General features: G+C 37.0%; 1 protein-coding gene across 4 annotated transcripts in view; it reads left to right on the top strand.

The window, feature by feature from the left end:
- Nucleotides 1-14,041, top strand: part of TMEM117 (transmembrane protein 117) — a 218,274-nt gene that overhangs the window by 36,348 nt on the left and 167,885 nt on the right. The window lies entirely within an intron of this gene.

The following is a 14,041-nucleotide window of genomic DNA, read 5'->3' as shown; positions in this document are numbered from 1 at the left end:
CTAGCTCTGTTCAGTAGCACATGATTAGGAGTAATCCAGGGCTGGGATTATGCAATAGTGTCAGCAATAGTACAAGGAGGCAAAGTATTTGAATATTGAGGAGAGTATAGGCTTGAACTGATTCACCAAACAAAGGGGTGATGGCCTGGGAAAGAAGGAAGGATGGAAGGAAAGATTAGAGGTAATGGCGAGGATAAAGAATAGTGTTTGGGGCAAAAAGGAATAGGGAAAGATGGAATGATAAATGATCGTGACCACGTGAAGTAATTGCAGAATTCATCAACAAGGAATTGTAATATTTGTGACTATATCAAGGGTATAACCATCTCTGTGTATAGCTGAGGAAAAGTAGAAGAGGTCATGAAAACTGCATAGACTGAAAAATCGAGAAGCTGGGTTAGTTGAGGGAGCATCAATGTGTAAAGAGAGTATGAAGGGGTGGGAATATGTTAACCATTGAGGAATAAGTCTAGGTAGAGTATCAGTGATTAGATAGAGGGTCTTTAAGGTTAAGCAGGTTATTAGGTTGTTCAGCATCTTCCATTGAGATCCAGCCTTATGGTGATGTGTTCTGTGAGACTCAGGGGCTCCTATCTCACAGTAGATAGGAACAAGTGTAGGTTTGGCTGGGGACAGTCTTGTAAAGAGGTGGCAATGCAGTGTTGAAGAAGTGTGATTCGGAATAGGTTTGGTCAGGGGAAGACATCTGGAATTCCCTTAAGAAGACTTTAAGGTGATGACAGAGGCAGGAGAGGCAGGTGGTCAGGATCTGGAACTGGTACTGCCTGCTGGGGAAGGATGGTTGTCTCAGGTTGCTAGGAAGGCCCTGGGACTAAGATGGTAGTCAGAAAGTGAATAGATCCATACAAGGTGCTGGCAAGGCACTGGGCTGAATACAGTGGCCATGGTAGGTAGGCTGCCTATATCTAGGACTAGTGCAAGGTTCTGGGGAAGGCTTTAGAGTAAAGATCAAGGCCTGGCTGGCATAAGGCATTAGAAATGATTTCACAACTAGTAAGTATATGACAGAATTTGAACTCAGCTCACCCATTGTCATCAGCACAGAAGCACCACAATATAGTACAAAGAATCAGAAGAGACCTGAGTTTAGTTCCTGCCTCTACTGATATGTGTCCTTGGACAGCTATACCTGTTCATTACCCACCTAATTTGAGGATAGTGCTGTAAAAATAGCAGTGCTATGGAAATGAATAGTGGTTTAACTATAGGATACAGAATGAGTAAATTTTATTGTAGGGAGGAAATTGGTTGGGGGGAGTGAGGATAGAGATAGACCCAGAAGGTAGAGTTATCTTTGCTTGATAGCATGCCACAGTGGGAGTTCTGGGCACCAAGGAATACTGGATGCTTAAAATTCAGAGGCTACAAAGGGAAACACCATAAAGGGAAACTTCAGCTTCTTCAGTTTTATCTAATGTTAGAGACTATATTTTGAAGGTGCATTAAGGTTTGCCTCTTATTTATCTTCCTACCATCTTAATGACTCCGAAGAATTCATTGATGGGGAAAGAGAAACAGAGTTGAAATGTCATGTTAGAACGTTACAGCAATAGCCAATAGTTGAGTTGTAACAAGGAACAAGTGATCTCTTGATGCTGAGATAAGTACATTTTCAGACATCTCAGATGGTGAGTTGGCAGTGTATAAGCCTCACTGCCCTGGGAGATGATGATGATGATGATGATGATGATGATGATGATGATGATGTGTGTGAACACACACAGACACATACACACATGGCTAGAGGGTGATCTCCTTCATATCTGCCCTGTTTTGTCTGTATTTGAGCACCTTTCTGAACTGCCTAGATAGACCCCACCTTTAAGGAACATAAAATTATGTAGTTTCATTGCTGACCATGAAAGAAGTTCTGGTATTCCCAAGGGACAAGGCAAGACATGGTCTATAATTGCTGCTGAACCCAGAAAAACTAAGGGTAAAGTATATGGCCCTTCCAGGTGTAAAAGACCTATGACTTCTTAGTGTATACACACATACGTATATATAATATATAAACATATAATATATACATGTATGTATAATGATAGACATGTGAATATATATATTTAAATGTAATATCTCTAATATAGGAATAATATGATTATGCATCAAAATTTTCTTAGGCTGGTCAAGGCTTGTTATAACTTTATGTATATTTGATGACACGAACATATCAGTTAATAGTTTGTGATCTGGGACCAAAAAACAAAATATGCTGAGAAGATTTGTATCTAGACCCCTTCATTGAGATAATTTATTCCTTGCTTATATTCTTGTGTCGCCACCTACACATATAGTATCTATTCTCCTGAATTTATTCTCTTTATAGGGTATTTTTAATTCAAAGTTGGGTGAAATGATCTTTGAATTGCTTCCAGTTCTGTGACTCTGTAACTAGTGGAGTAATAGGAGTTAAGAGGAAGGAGAAATCATTTTTGTTTGGGATGATCAGAGAAAGCTTCATGTAAAAAGGACAGAATTTGAAATGAGTCTTGAAGAATTTCAGTAGTCAGAGAATGAGAAAAAGAGTACATAGCAAGCTTAGATTAGGAAAATGCAAGGTTATGGTTCTAGGTTCAGTGAGTAAATCAGTTTGGACATACTGGAAGATTTGTAAAAGAAACTGTTCAAAGTTGATCAGTCTCCTTTTATCTATTCTCCTTTCCATAATTTCAGTGTGTTTAAAATTGTCATCACCAAGGTACTCGAAAAATGGAAGCACAAAATTACCTCCTTGTCAAGGAATAATATGAGATGATGAAAGAACATTTTACTTCAGTACTTCATGGATCTGTGATTTAGCTGATGAAGGTATTCCCTCTATCGATACTGATTGCAACCTTTCTATGTTTTACTAGATTGTTTTTGAGAGTTATTGTAGCTAAATGAGGCCAACCTGGTAATGAATCTCTCCAAACTTAACAATATTGTGTTAGGTGCTGGGGATGAAAGAATGAAATAAGAACAATTTTAGCCCTTGAAGAACTTGCAAAATGCATTCTTGGCTTCTCATTTTTTAAAAATTCTTTTTTTTTATTATTATGAGCTTGTCAAATATTAGTTTATTTCCATGGAAAAGTTAAAAATAGTTACTAAGTAATTTTTTTTACAAGTTTTACTGATGCTTTTTATTTGAGTACTACTGAGGTAGAAGGACATGTCCCTAATCAGTTTTCTACTGAACTCCCTGTAGTGGCTTTTCTAGACCTCTTCTCTCTTTATGCATCCCACACCACATCACCTTCATCCTCTCAACAGACAACTTCCCCTCTTACTTGACTGAGAAATTAGAACTCCCATTTCCTACATCTCAGAATCCTTTGACTTCCCTCATTCTCTCCTTTATTTTACCATAGCCTTTGATGAAAAAGTGGACCCTGTCCTTGCCAAGGTCAACATCCACACGTATCCTCATCCTAACCCCTCCAATTTCTTTTAGCAAATTGTTCCCACAATTATCTCCTCTCAGTATCTAATATTACATTTCTGCTTAGCTCTTGGTACCTTCCTTGCTGCCTTCTGCCTCACCCAGGCCTGCACCATTTTTTTTAAAGCACAGAAACTTTTTAGTTTTTTTTAAAAAAAATTCCAATTCTGCCCTCCCCCCTTTCTCTTACTGTGGCCTCCACCCTAATGAGAAGGAAAGGAAAAAAAAATCTATTTACATATTAAGTATAGTCATAAAAAACAAATTTCCATGTTAGTATTGCCCCCTCCCCCCAAAAAAAGCAAGAAAAAGAAAGAGAAAAAAATACACTTCAATCTGCACTCAGAGTCCATCATTTTTGTATCAGGAGGTGAATAGTATGTTTTATCATGAATCTTTTGGAATTGTGGTGGGTCATTATGTTGATCAGAGTTTCTAAATCTTTCCAAGCTGATTATCTTTACAATATTGTGATTACTATATGTAGATTGTTTTCACTTCATTTTGCTTCAGTTGATACAGGTCTTCTCAGGTTTTTCTGGAAACATCATTTCTTACAACAAAATAGTATTCAATCAAATTCATAGACTACAGCTTGTTGAACCTTTGCTCAATTAATGAGCATGCCCTCAGTTTCTTATATTTTGCCACCACAAAGAGTAGACATAAATATTTTTGTACCTATAGGTCCCTTTCCCCTTTATTTGATTTTCTCAGGGGTATATATAGCCCTGATAGTGGTATTGCTGGGTTAAAGGGTATGCACAGTTTAATAGCCTTTTGGGGCATAAATCCAAAATGTTTTCCAGAATGGTTGGATTAGTTGGACTAGTTCCAGCAACAGTTCATTAGTTTGCCTGTGTAACAACAATGCTGCTAGCAGCTGCTGTGGAGGTGTAAGACCAATAACAAGACCAACAACAAGACCAACAACACCAGCACATAAGAGTGCTACTAGCACAGATTCTTTGTTCTGCTTTTCTAAGGAAAGCAACTTGAAGGGGTTTACAATCTCACTTTAATTAAACATACATATATCATTCACTTAGTTCAGAGGAAAAAGTCAGCACTCTGGACTTCAGATAAAACAGAAACAGAAATTACAAGCAGAAATTATATAAACGGAGCAAATAACACAAATCAGCAGACAGGGCTTCTAACCATCTGTCCATAGCAATACATACACAAAAGTATGTGATGGTTTACCTAGAGAACTCTGGAGAGTCATAGTAACAAACTAGTCATAACAATTCACAACTTTAGCAAAGTTGTAGGACATAAAATAAACCCACACAAATCATATGCACTTCTATATATTACCAACAGAATCCAGCAGGAAGAGAATAACTACGGAAAGTGTAAGTACTTGGGAGTCTACCTGCCAAGATACACACAGAAACTATGTGAACGAAATTACAAAACATTCTTCGTACAGATAAATGCAAATCTAAGTAACTGGAGAAATATTAATTACTGATGGGTAGGATGAGCCAATATAATAAAAATAACAATGCTCTAAAATTACTTATTCATTGCCATACCAATCACTTTATAGTGATTATAGAAAAAAATAAAATTCATCTGAAAGAACAAAAGATCAAGAATACCAAGGGACCCACTGAAAAAAATGGGAAGAAAAGGGTATTTGTACCAAAAGTGATAGTTTTGTTTCCTCAGTGTTTATACTTATTCTTCCAATTTCTTTTTCTTATCTTATTTCTATAATTAGCATTTCTAGTACAATATTAAATAGTAAAATGGACATCCTTGCTTCACTCCTGATCTTATTGGGAAGGCTTCTAGCTCATCCCCATTAAAGATAATGCTTGCTCTTGGCTTTACATGTACTACTTATCATCTTAAGGAAATCTCCATTTATTCTTGTGCTTTCCAGTACTTTAAAAAACACAGTAATGGATGTTATATTCTGTCAAAAGATTTTTCTGTATCAAAATTATGTGACTTTTTTGTTGTTGATAAGTCAGTTATGCTTATAATTTTCTTAATATTGAACTAGCCCTGCATTCCTGATATAAATCCAGCCTGGTCATAGTATCTAATCTTTGTGATATAATCTCCTTGCTATTGTTTTATTAAACAAATTTTCTATCAGTATTCATTAGGGAAATTTGTCTATAGCTTTCTTTCTCTGTTTTGACTCTCCTCAATTTAGGTACCAAATATCTGTGATATTTGTATCATAGAATGAATTTGGTAGGACTCCATTTTTTACCTATTTTTTCTCAAAGTTTATGTAATGTTGGAATTAATTATTCTTTAAATGTTTGGTAGAATTTGCATATAAATCCATTTCGTTCTGGTTCCCCCATCTCCCTTAGGGAGCTCATTTATGGCTTACTCAAATTCTTTTTTTTAAAAGATAGAATTGAGTATCCTATTTCCTATTCTGTTAATCTGGACTATATATATACATATATATGTATATATATGTATGTATACATATATGTGTATATATGTATGTATACATATATGTATATATACATATATGTATATATGTATGTATACATATATGCATATATGTATATATGTATGTATACATATATGTGTATATGTATGCATGCATATATGTATATATGTATGTATACATATATGTATATATGTATACATATATGTATATATGTATACACATATGTATACATACATGTATATATGTATACATACATGTATATATGTATACATATATGTATGTATACATATATATGTATGTATACATATATGTATATATATGTATGTACACATATATGTATATATATGTATGTACACATATATATGTATATATATGTATGTATACATATATATGTATATATATGTATGTATACATATATATGTATTTTTTGGAGGGGGGAAGAAATGGCAATTGGGGCTAAGTGACTTGTCCAAGGTCACACAGCTAGTAAGTGTGTCAAGTGTTTGAACCTTGGTTTTGCTCAGGTCACTATGAATCAATTCATATGGGTGTTTCCATGTTTCACAATGTTAATCCTATTTATTTTTACAATACATCAATATCTTATTGTATTCATGTACCACAATTTGTTTAGCTCATCTCCCACTGATGGACATCTACTTTGTTTCCAGTTCTTTGGTACCATAAAAGTACAGTTATCGATATTTTGTTTTTCTTTTCCTTTTAACATTTACCTTCTAGAGGTATATGACTAACAGTGGCAACTTGTTAATTGATTCTCTATCCCACTTATCACAGCTACTGATACAAACCTCATTTCTTCTTAAGCCTCCCAAGCTGTTCCCTCCCCCACCATCTATGCTAAGGATCTTGTCTCATACTTCACCAAAAAAATTGAGGACATCTTTGAAGAATTCCTTCTTATTCCCTTCTTCTCATCTCACATCTTTCTGATATTATCCCCCATTATTTCCTCCTTTACTTGAGTCTCTGATGAAGACCTTTTTCCTTGCCAAGGTCAGTTTTTATACATGTACCCTTCTTCCCATCTTCAGCAAATTGTCTTTATTGTCATTCTTACATTTACCCTTATCTTCAGTCTATCCCTATTTAAGGACTTTTACCACCCTTCCAATTCCTATGTATCTCTCATCTTCAAAAAAAATCCTCTATCCAGTCAAACTTATTATCCTATATCTTTCATTCTGTTCTCTGCTATACTCATTGTAAAAGTCAGTTGTATACTGTGCCTACATTTCTCTCTTCTCACACGCTTCCAAATCTACTTCATTCTGGTTTCCAACATCACCATTCACTTGAAACTACTTTCTCCAAAGTTACCATTGCTTTCTTAATTTTCAAATCTAATGGCCTTTGTCTCAATATTTTTCCTTCTTTATCTCTCTGCAGCATTTGACTCTGTTAATCACGTCTTACAGAATACTTTTTTCTCTCTGAGTTTCTGTAACAAGGTCAGTCAATCAACAAGTATTTATTAAGTACTATTTGCCAGGTGCTGTGGTAAGTGCTGGGAATACAACTATAAGCAAAAAAGTCTCTGCTCTCAAAGAGCTTACATTCTAACGAGGAGGCTGAAAAGGGTTGTCTGGGAGGAGGATGGTGTTGGTATGGGAGTATAATGGAGAAATCTAGAGTATAGCCTGGTGAGAAATGAAGAGATGGATGTTCTGAATGCCCATGTTTAATGGAGGTTCTGGGAAGAGTTATCCACTCAGAGGGAGGGACTATAGGAGTAGAGGATACTTCAGAGGTGTGAATTCATAAGCTAAAAGTAATCTTCCAGGGTGAAGAGGCTTGGGGCATAATGGAGAAGTCTGGCATGCAGCTGGTTTTACTTCTACTTGTTTGACTAATCCTTATGTTTCCTTTATTGGATCTTCATCTCTATCATGTCCTCTAACTGTGAGTAACTCCCAAAGTTCTGTCTTGAGCCCTTTTCTCCCTCTATACTATTTCTTTTGGTGATCTCATTAGCTCTCATGGGTTTGATTATGATCTCTATGCACGACTCCTAAAACTATATATCCAGCCTTATTCTTTTTTTTCTTCTGATCTCCAATCCTACGTCTCCAGCTACCTATTAGATATTTTGAATTGGATGTCTTGTAGACATTTCAAACACTATTTCTAAAACATAAATCATTACATTTCCCTTAAACCCACTCCTTTTCTGAAATTTAAGGCTCTTCATAACCTACTTCCTCCCTAAATTTCCTGTTTTCTCACACTTTCCTTACCTTCCTGTACTCTACTGTAGTCCAATGACACTATCCTAATTGCTGTTCTTAGAATAGAATGCCCCATCTTCTATCTCTGTATTTTTGTGCTGGCTGTTCCCAGTGGCTAGAATGCTCTTCCTCTTCACCTAAGTATCCCTAGCTTCCCTCAAGACTCAGCTCAAACACCACCTTCTGCAGGAGGCCTTCCCAATTCCCTAGCCACTTAAGTATGTATAAGCCACTTCTCTGTATATATAAGGTTACCTTCCTTCTCTCCATCTTTCTGTGTATATATGCATATATGTATGTATATATATGCATATATGTGTGTATATACATACACACATATGTGCATACACATATGTGTGTATACATATAAATATATGTATATAAAAACCAATTTATTTACATGTAGTCTCCTCAATTAGTATACAAGCTTGTTGAAGGCTGGGACTGTTTTTGTACTTTTGTCTTTTTTTTTTGAATGTCTGACATACAGTAAGCACTTAATAAATTCTTTTTTGCTTGAGTCAGCTGAGTAGAGATAAGTGTAATAGACTTTCTGTTTAGGAATTTAAAGGCAAGAGTCTCTATCCCTGTGTTTCAGATGTATCACTTTTTGCCCTTAGCTACCTCACAGAGACTTCTTTCCTAGATTTCTCTAACCTATTTACCTTAGCACGAAAACTGCAGAAGTTTAGTTCAAAGATGGAATAATCACAGAATGATGTCTACCTGTGTCACAAAACATTCAAATACCTCACCAGTTTATAGCTGTTTCAGGGCTGTTTATCCTGTGTCTCTGTTGACACACACATACACATATGCACATATACCTACATGGTATTCTCAGGGGAAGACATTAGCAATTGGGGAGATTAGGAAAGGTTTCATATGTAGAAAGTGGGAACAGCTATTCCAGATGGAGATAAGAAAGGAGAACATTCTGGGCATGGGGGATAGTTCAGGGATAGAAGATAAGAGTGTTACCTATGAAGAAGTAGGCCAGTATGGCTGAACCATAGAGTGCATAGAGGGGAGTAATGTATAAGAAAAATGGAAAGGTAGGAAGGAGACAGATTGTAAATGACTTTAAATGCCAGAAAGAGGAGTTTATACTTAATCTTAGAAGTAATAGGGAGCCACTGAAGAATTGGAAATCAAAGGGATGCCCATCAATTGGGGAATGGCTGAACAAGCTGTGGTATATGAAGGTAATGGAATATTATTGTGCCATAAGAAATGGGGATGATACGGACTTCATAACAACCTGGAAAAACCTACACGACATAATGCTGAGTGAGCAGAGCAGAGCCAGGAGAACACTGTACACAACCACAGATGTATGGATTCCATGAGGACCAACCCTGACAGACTTCACTCTTCTCAGTAACACAAGGTGCAGGCACAACTCCAAAGGACTCACGATGGAGAATGCTATCTACATCCAGAGAAAGAACTATGAAGTTTGAATACAGATTGAGGCACACTTCATGCTCGCCTTTTCGCTTCTGATCAGATATATTTTAAGAAATTCATTTTACAGCTGTGTGGAGGATGGATTAAATGGGCTTAACGAGGTAAGGAGAACAATTAAGAGGCATTTGCAATAATCCATGGGAGACTTAGGGTGAACAAGGACGATGGCTCTGTGAATGCAGAGAAGGGGATGTATTTGAGAGATGTTGTGTAAGCAAGAGTTGGTAACTGATTTGGTATGTGGGCTGAATGAGGAGTCAAGAACGACACAAAAGTTGTAAGCCTAGGTGATTAAAGGAATGGCAATGTCCTTTATAGAAACAGAGAAGTTCAGAAGAGAGGGTGTTTCAACAATCCGGCTAGCGGCTGCGGTGGGGGGTGTAAAACCAACAACAACCAGCTCACAGAAAGCTAGGTTCTTTTGATCTGCTTTACTAAGGAAAGCAACGTTAAGGGCTTAACAATCTCACTTTAATCCAACATACAAATATCATTCACTCAGCTCAGGGAGAAAAGCTGGCACCCTGAGCTTCAGAGCAAATACCAACAAATTACAAACGTCAATAGACAGACCTTGTCTGATTCAAATCTTGATTTGTAGTTACTAGAGTTTAACAAAGTCCAAACATCCAGGTTTACAAGCTGGAGGGCTCTTAACTACAGCTGCCTGGAGTCTCCACATCAGCACACCACCAAGAGTGAGAGCCCTAAGCAAACAGCTGTTTTTTCTTTTTATGCACTCTTTAGTTGCCATCAAACGTCATCTGAGAGACCAGAACTTAAGCTCTTACTATTGGCTCAGGAGTTAGCAACTCCCCTTAGGACCCACCTAAAATTGTCACAAAAATGGACTTAAACCCACATGGTCTAAAAGCCTCTGATGTCACAAACATGTCACTCAAACCTATGTAAACTAGGCTTTCCCTTGAGGCAAGGAGGTCATCAAGGACTCCTAATTTAATCAAGGAAACAAAGGCCAAACTCTTCAAGGGCACTTGGTTGAATAAGTGCTAACAGCCCATCTTGATTCCCAATACAGAGGGCTATTTTAGAGAAAGATGATGAGTTGCATTTTGGACATTTTGAGTCATAGATAGTCATAAAATATATGATTTGAAATATTCAGTAAGCTATAGGCAATGTGGGACTGGAAAGGAACTAAGATTGAATATATAGATTTGGGAGTCAATCTGCATAGAAAATGATAATTAAACTCATGAGACCTGATGAGTTCATCAAGTGAAAGAGAGTGTATATAGAGACAATTAGAAGGCCTAAAATAGAGCCTTGGGGTTATACCCACAAGCCTAGAGCATTCCTGTCATTTAAAACTCTTCTTTTGAAACTATTATCATTTTGTCATGTATGTATATGTATATGTACACATAAGTATATTATATATAGGGTGACATATTCACATATACATACAAACACACGTTGACCTGTTCAGTTCTGATAGTGAGATGTCAATAGAATGCTGATTGTGTTTGTTTCCTTAATTTCTTTACCTATCATCCTTTAACCCCTTGTGATCTGTCTCTCCAAGGTTTCCAACAATCAGTTAGTTGACGACTATGATTTTTTCTTGGTCTTTATTGTTTTTGCTGCTTTGAGCACTCCTTAGTGCTCTATCTGTATACTCTTTCTTCCTTTGCTTTTACTGCTTCCTCTTCTAGCTATGTGACTGTCTCTTTGTTATTACTATTGTATCATGATTATGCATATCCTTTCCCCTAAACATGGGTATGCCTCAAAGCTTTGTCCTGAATCCCCTCCTTTCTTCTCTTTTTATCTTCCCTCGATGATCTCAGGACCACTTATAGGTTCAGTAAAAAGAAGGGAATGGATGCATGAGATGTTGTGAAGTTAGAATTGATAAGAAGTGGCAACTGATTGGTTGTGTCGAGTGAAGGAGATGGAAATCAGTTAAGGATTACTCTGAGGTTGCATTTCATGATGCAATCAACACCTGGTGAGGGGGAAGTTAGAAATGAGGGTGGTGTTTGCAGAATAAGATAATGAATTCCTCTTTACACATGTTGACTTTGAGATGTTTGTTAGGCAGTTGGAGATTAAGGATTAGGACTCAGAACAGATGTAAGAGTTGGATATACACACACATATACAAACCTACGTGTGTGTATGTATATATACATACATGCATATAGACATACATGTATACACACATATATGAATCATTTGCGTAGAGATGTTAGTTGAACCCATGAAAACTCATGAGATTGCCAAGAGAGAATGTAGAGAGAAAAGAGACTAGTATACCACAGTCACATAGGTAATGATTCAGAAAAGGAGTCTCAGAGTGATTAAACATAGAGGAAAACCAAGAGTAAGCAGCTTTTAAAAAAAAATTAAAAAACAACCAAGAAAGAGGCTTTGATCACTACAACATCTGCTGTGGAGGAATCAAGAAGGAAGAACACTGAGAAAGTGCCACTGGATTTAGCAACTAAGAAATCATTGATGATTTCTGGGTCATGAGACCAACAAAAACTCTCAGACCTCTCCAAAATAGAAATTATGCACTAGAGAGAAAGTAGTTTCATCTTTCTTTAGGACTAGGACACCAAGAATCTAAACAGTGACAAATTAATAGCAGAGAAGGTAGATATCCCCTAACCCCTCATGTATATTTACTCAACATCTCCTTCCTATCCTCCCATCATGCTCCTAGGGGCAAGGCTGCACAAACTGACCCACTTGCTTGCAGCATAATTTAACTCCATATCCTTCCTAACCACCTTCCTTTTCATAGTTCCATAGAGATCCAACTCCAAATGGCAGAAATTTGGTCTCACAGCAATAACCATGTAGTAGCATTCTGTGTGGTAATAGGACTGGGTCCAAGCAGAAGTATAGAGAGAAAAGGGCAGGCTGGTTGTCTAGAATTGTAGTAGAGCTTAACTCTACTCCCCAAGATCTGCCTAAGTAGAAGAAGAGAGAAGAATGTGGGAATGGGAGCCTCTGTAGCTCATGACTAAACTTGAGGAAAAGAGCCTAGCTTCCAGATTGGGCCAGGTCTGTTCCTCTGGAGGTCACTTGGGGAAGAGACCTAGGCTGGTGGGCCATGATTTGTCCAGCATAAGAGGAAGCTGATACATTTAGAGATGCAACTCCCTGGGAAATTGCCATCCAAGGAGAGGGAATCAGAAAGTGAGCAGTAGGGGAAAATGAGGGGGAAAAAGACTGAAATTACCAAAGATCTCAGGTGGAAGAAAACTCAAAAACTTTGAAATTACGTAGCTAAATCAATATGGAAGACATCAGCAGCAGAGAAAACTGTGACCTACAGACCTAGGAAAAGAATTCAAGCATCTTTGAATAAATGCTGTGAAATAAAGGAAAATTACTCAACATTTGATGAGGCAGAGAACCTTGTGGATTTTGTAGAGAGCACTGGCTCCCCAGAATACTGTTCCTAGATGATTTAAAAGAGAAATAAGAACTGTGAGAGCAGAATTCATGACTTGCACAGTAAAAATAATTAATTCCAAGATAACAAAAACTTGAATCTGTGGTGCCAAGACTCACCAAAGAAACAAAAGAGAGGATAACTGATTGAGAATGCACATACATGGAAGTACAGGACAATCTGAAAAAATAGAAGTGAAAATCAGTAACACTAAAAGAAGGTATGCTCCCCATACAAACACAACATGATGATATCAAAGATAGGATGCATAGAGACAACAGAAGACAAGTAAAAAAACCTGAACAGCATAAATGCAAGAAATGAGAAAAGAAAACTGTTTAGAACTTATGAACATAGAAAACAAAGTGCCAATCAAAAGAATCAATAGATCACCTCCAGAAAAAAAATTGAAGGCTACAAACTCCAAGACACATAGTAGTTAAACTTAACTATTCCATTGAGAAACAACAAATTTTGCAAGTGACTGGAGAAAGGTCTTCAAATATAAAGGAAAGGAAATTCAGATAATACGAGACTCTTCTGCACCCACCAGAAAACGTGGGAGGGAAGACAATAATGTATGCTAAAGAGCAATGGACCTCGAAATGCAGTCCAAGGTAACAACCTACCTTACAAATCTGAGCCTAACTGCAGATGAAAAAAGGTAGAAGTTCAATAGTAGTTGATTGAAACATTTTTAGAAATTAAACCAGACCTGAAGAAATTATTTGCTTCTTAAGCACCCCAGACTACAGAAATACAAGAATCATTAACAAATACATCAACCAAGAACAACAACAACAAAATGACGGATCATCAGGAGACTCTAAATCAGGGATGGGGAACCTGTGGCCTTGAGACCACATGTGACCCCTTAGGTCCTCAAGGGTGTCCCTTTGATTGAATCTAAACTTACAAAACAAATCTCCTTAATAAAAGGATTTGTTCTGTAAAACTTGGATTCAGTCAAAAGTTCATACCCAAGGACCTAGAGGGCCACATGTGACAGCGAGGCC

The sequence above is a fragment of the Trichosurus vulpecula genome, chromosome 5, assembly GCF_011100635.1.
Source record: "Trichosurus vulpecula isolate mTriVul1 chromosome 5, mTriVul1.pri, whole genome shotgun sequence".
Classification (NCBI taxonomy): Eukaryota; Metazoa; Chordata; class Mammalia; order Diprotodontia; family Phalangeridae; genus Trichosurus; species Trichosurus vulpecula.
This window is presented reverse-complemented; position numbering and strand designations above follow the sequence as displayed.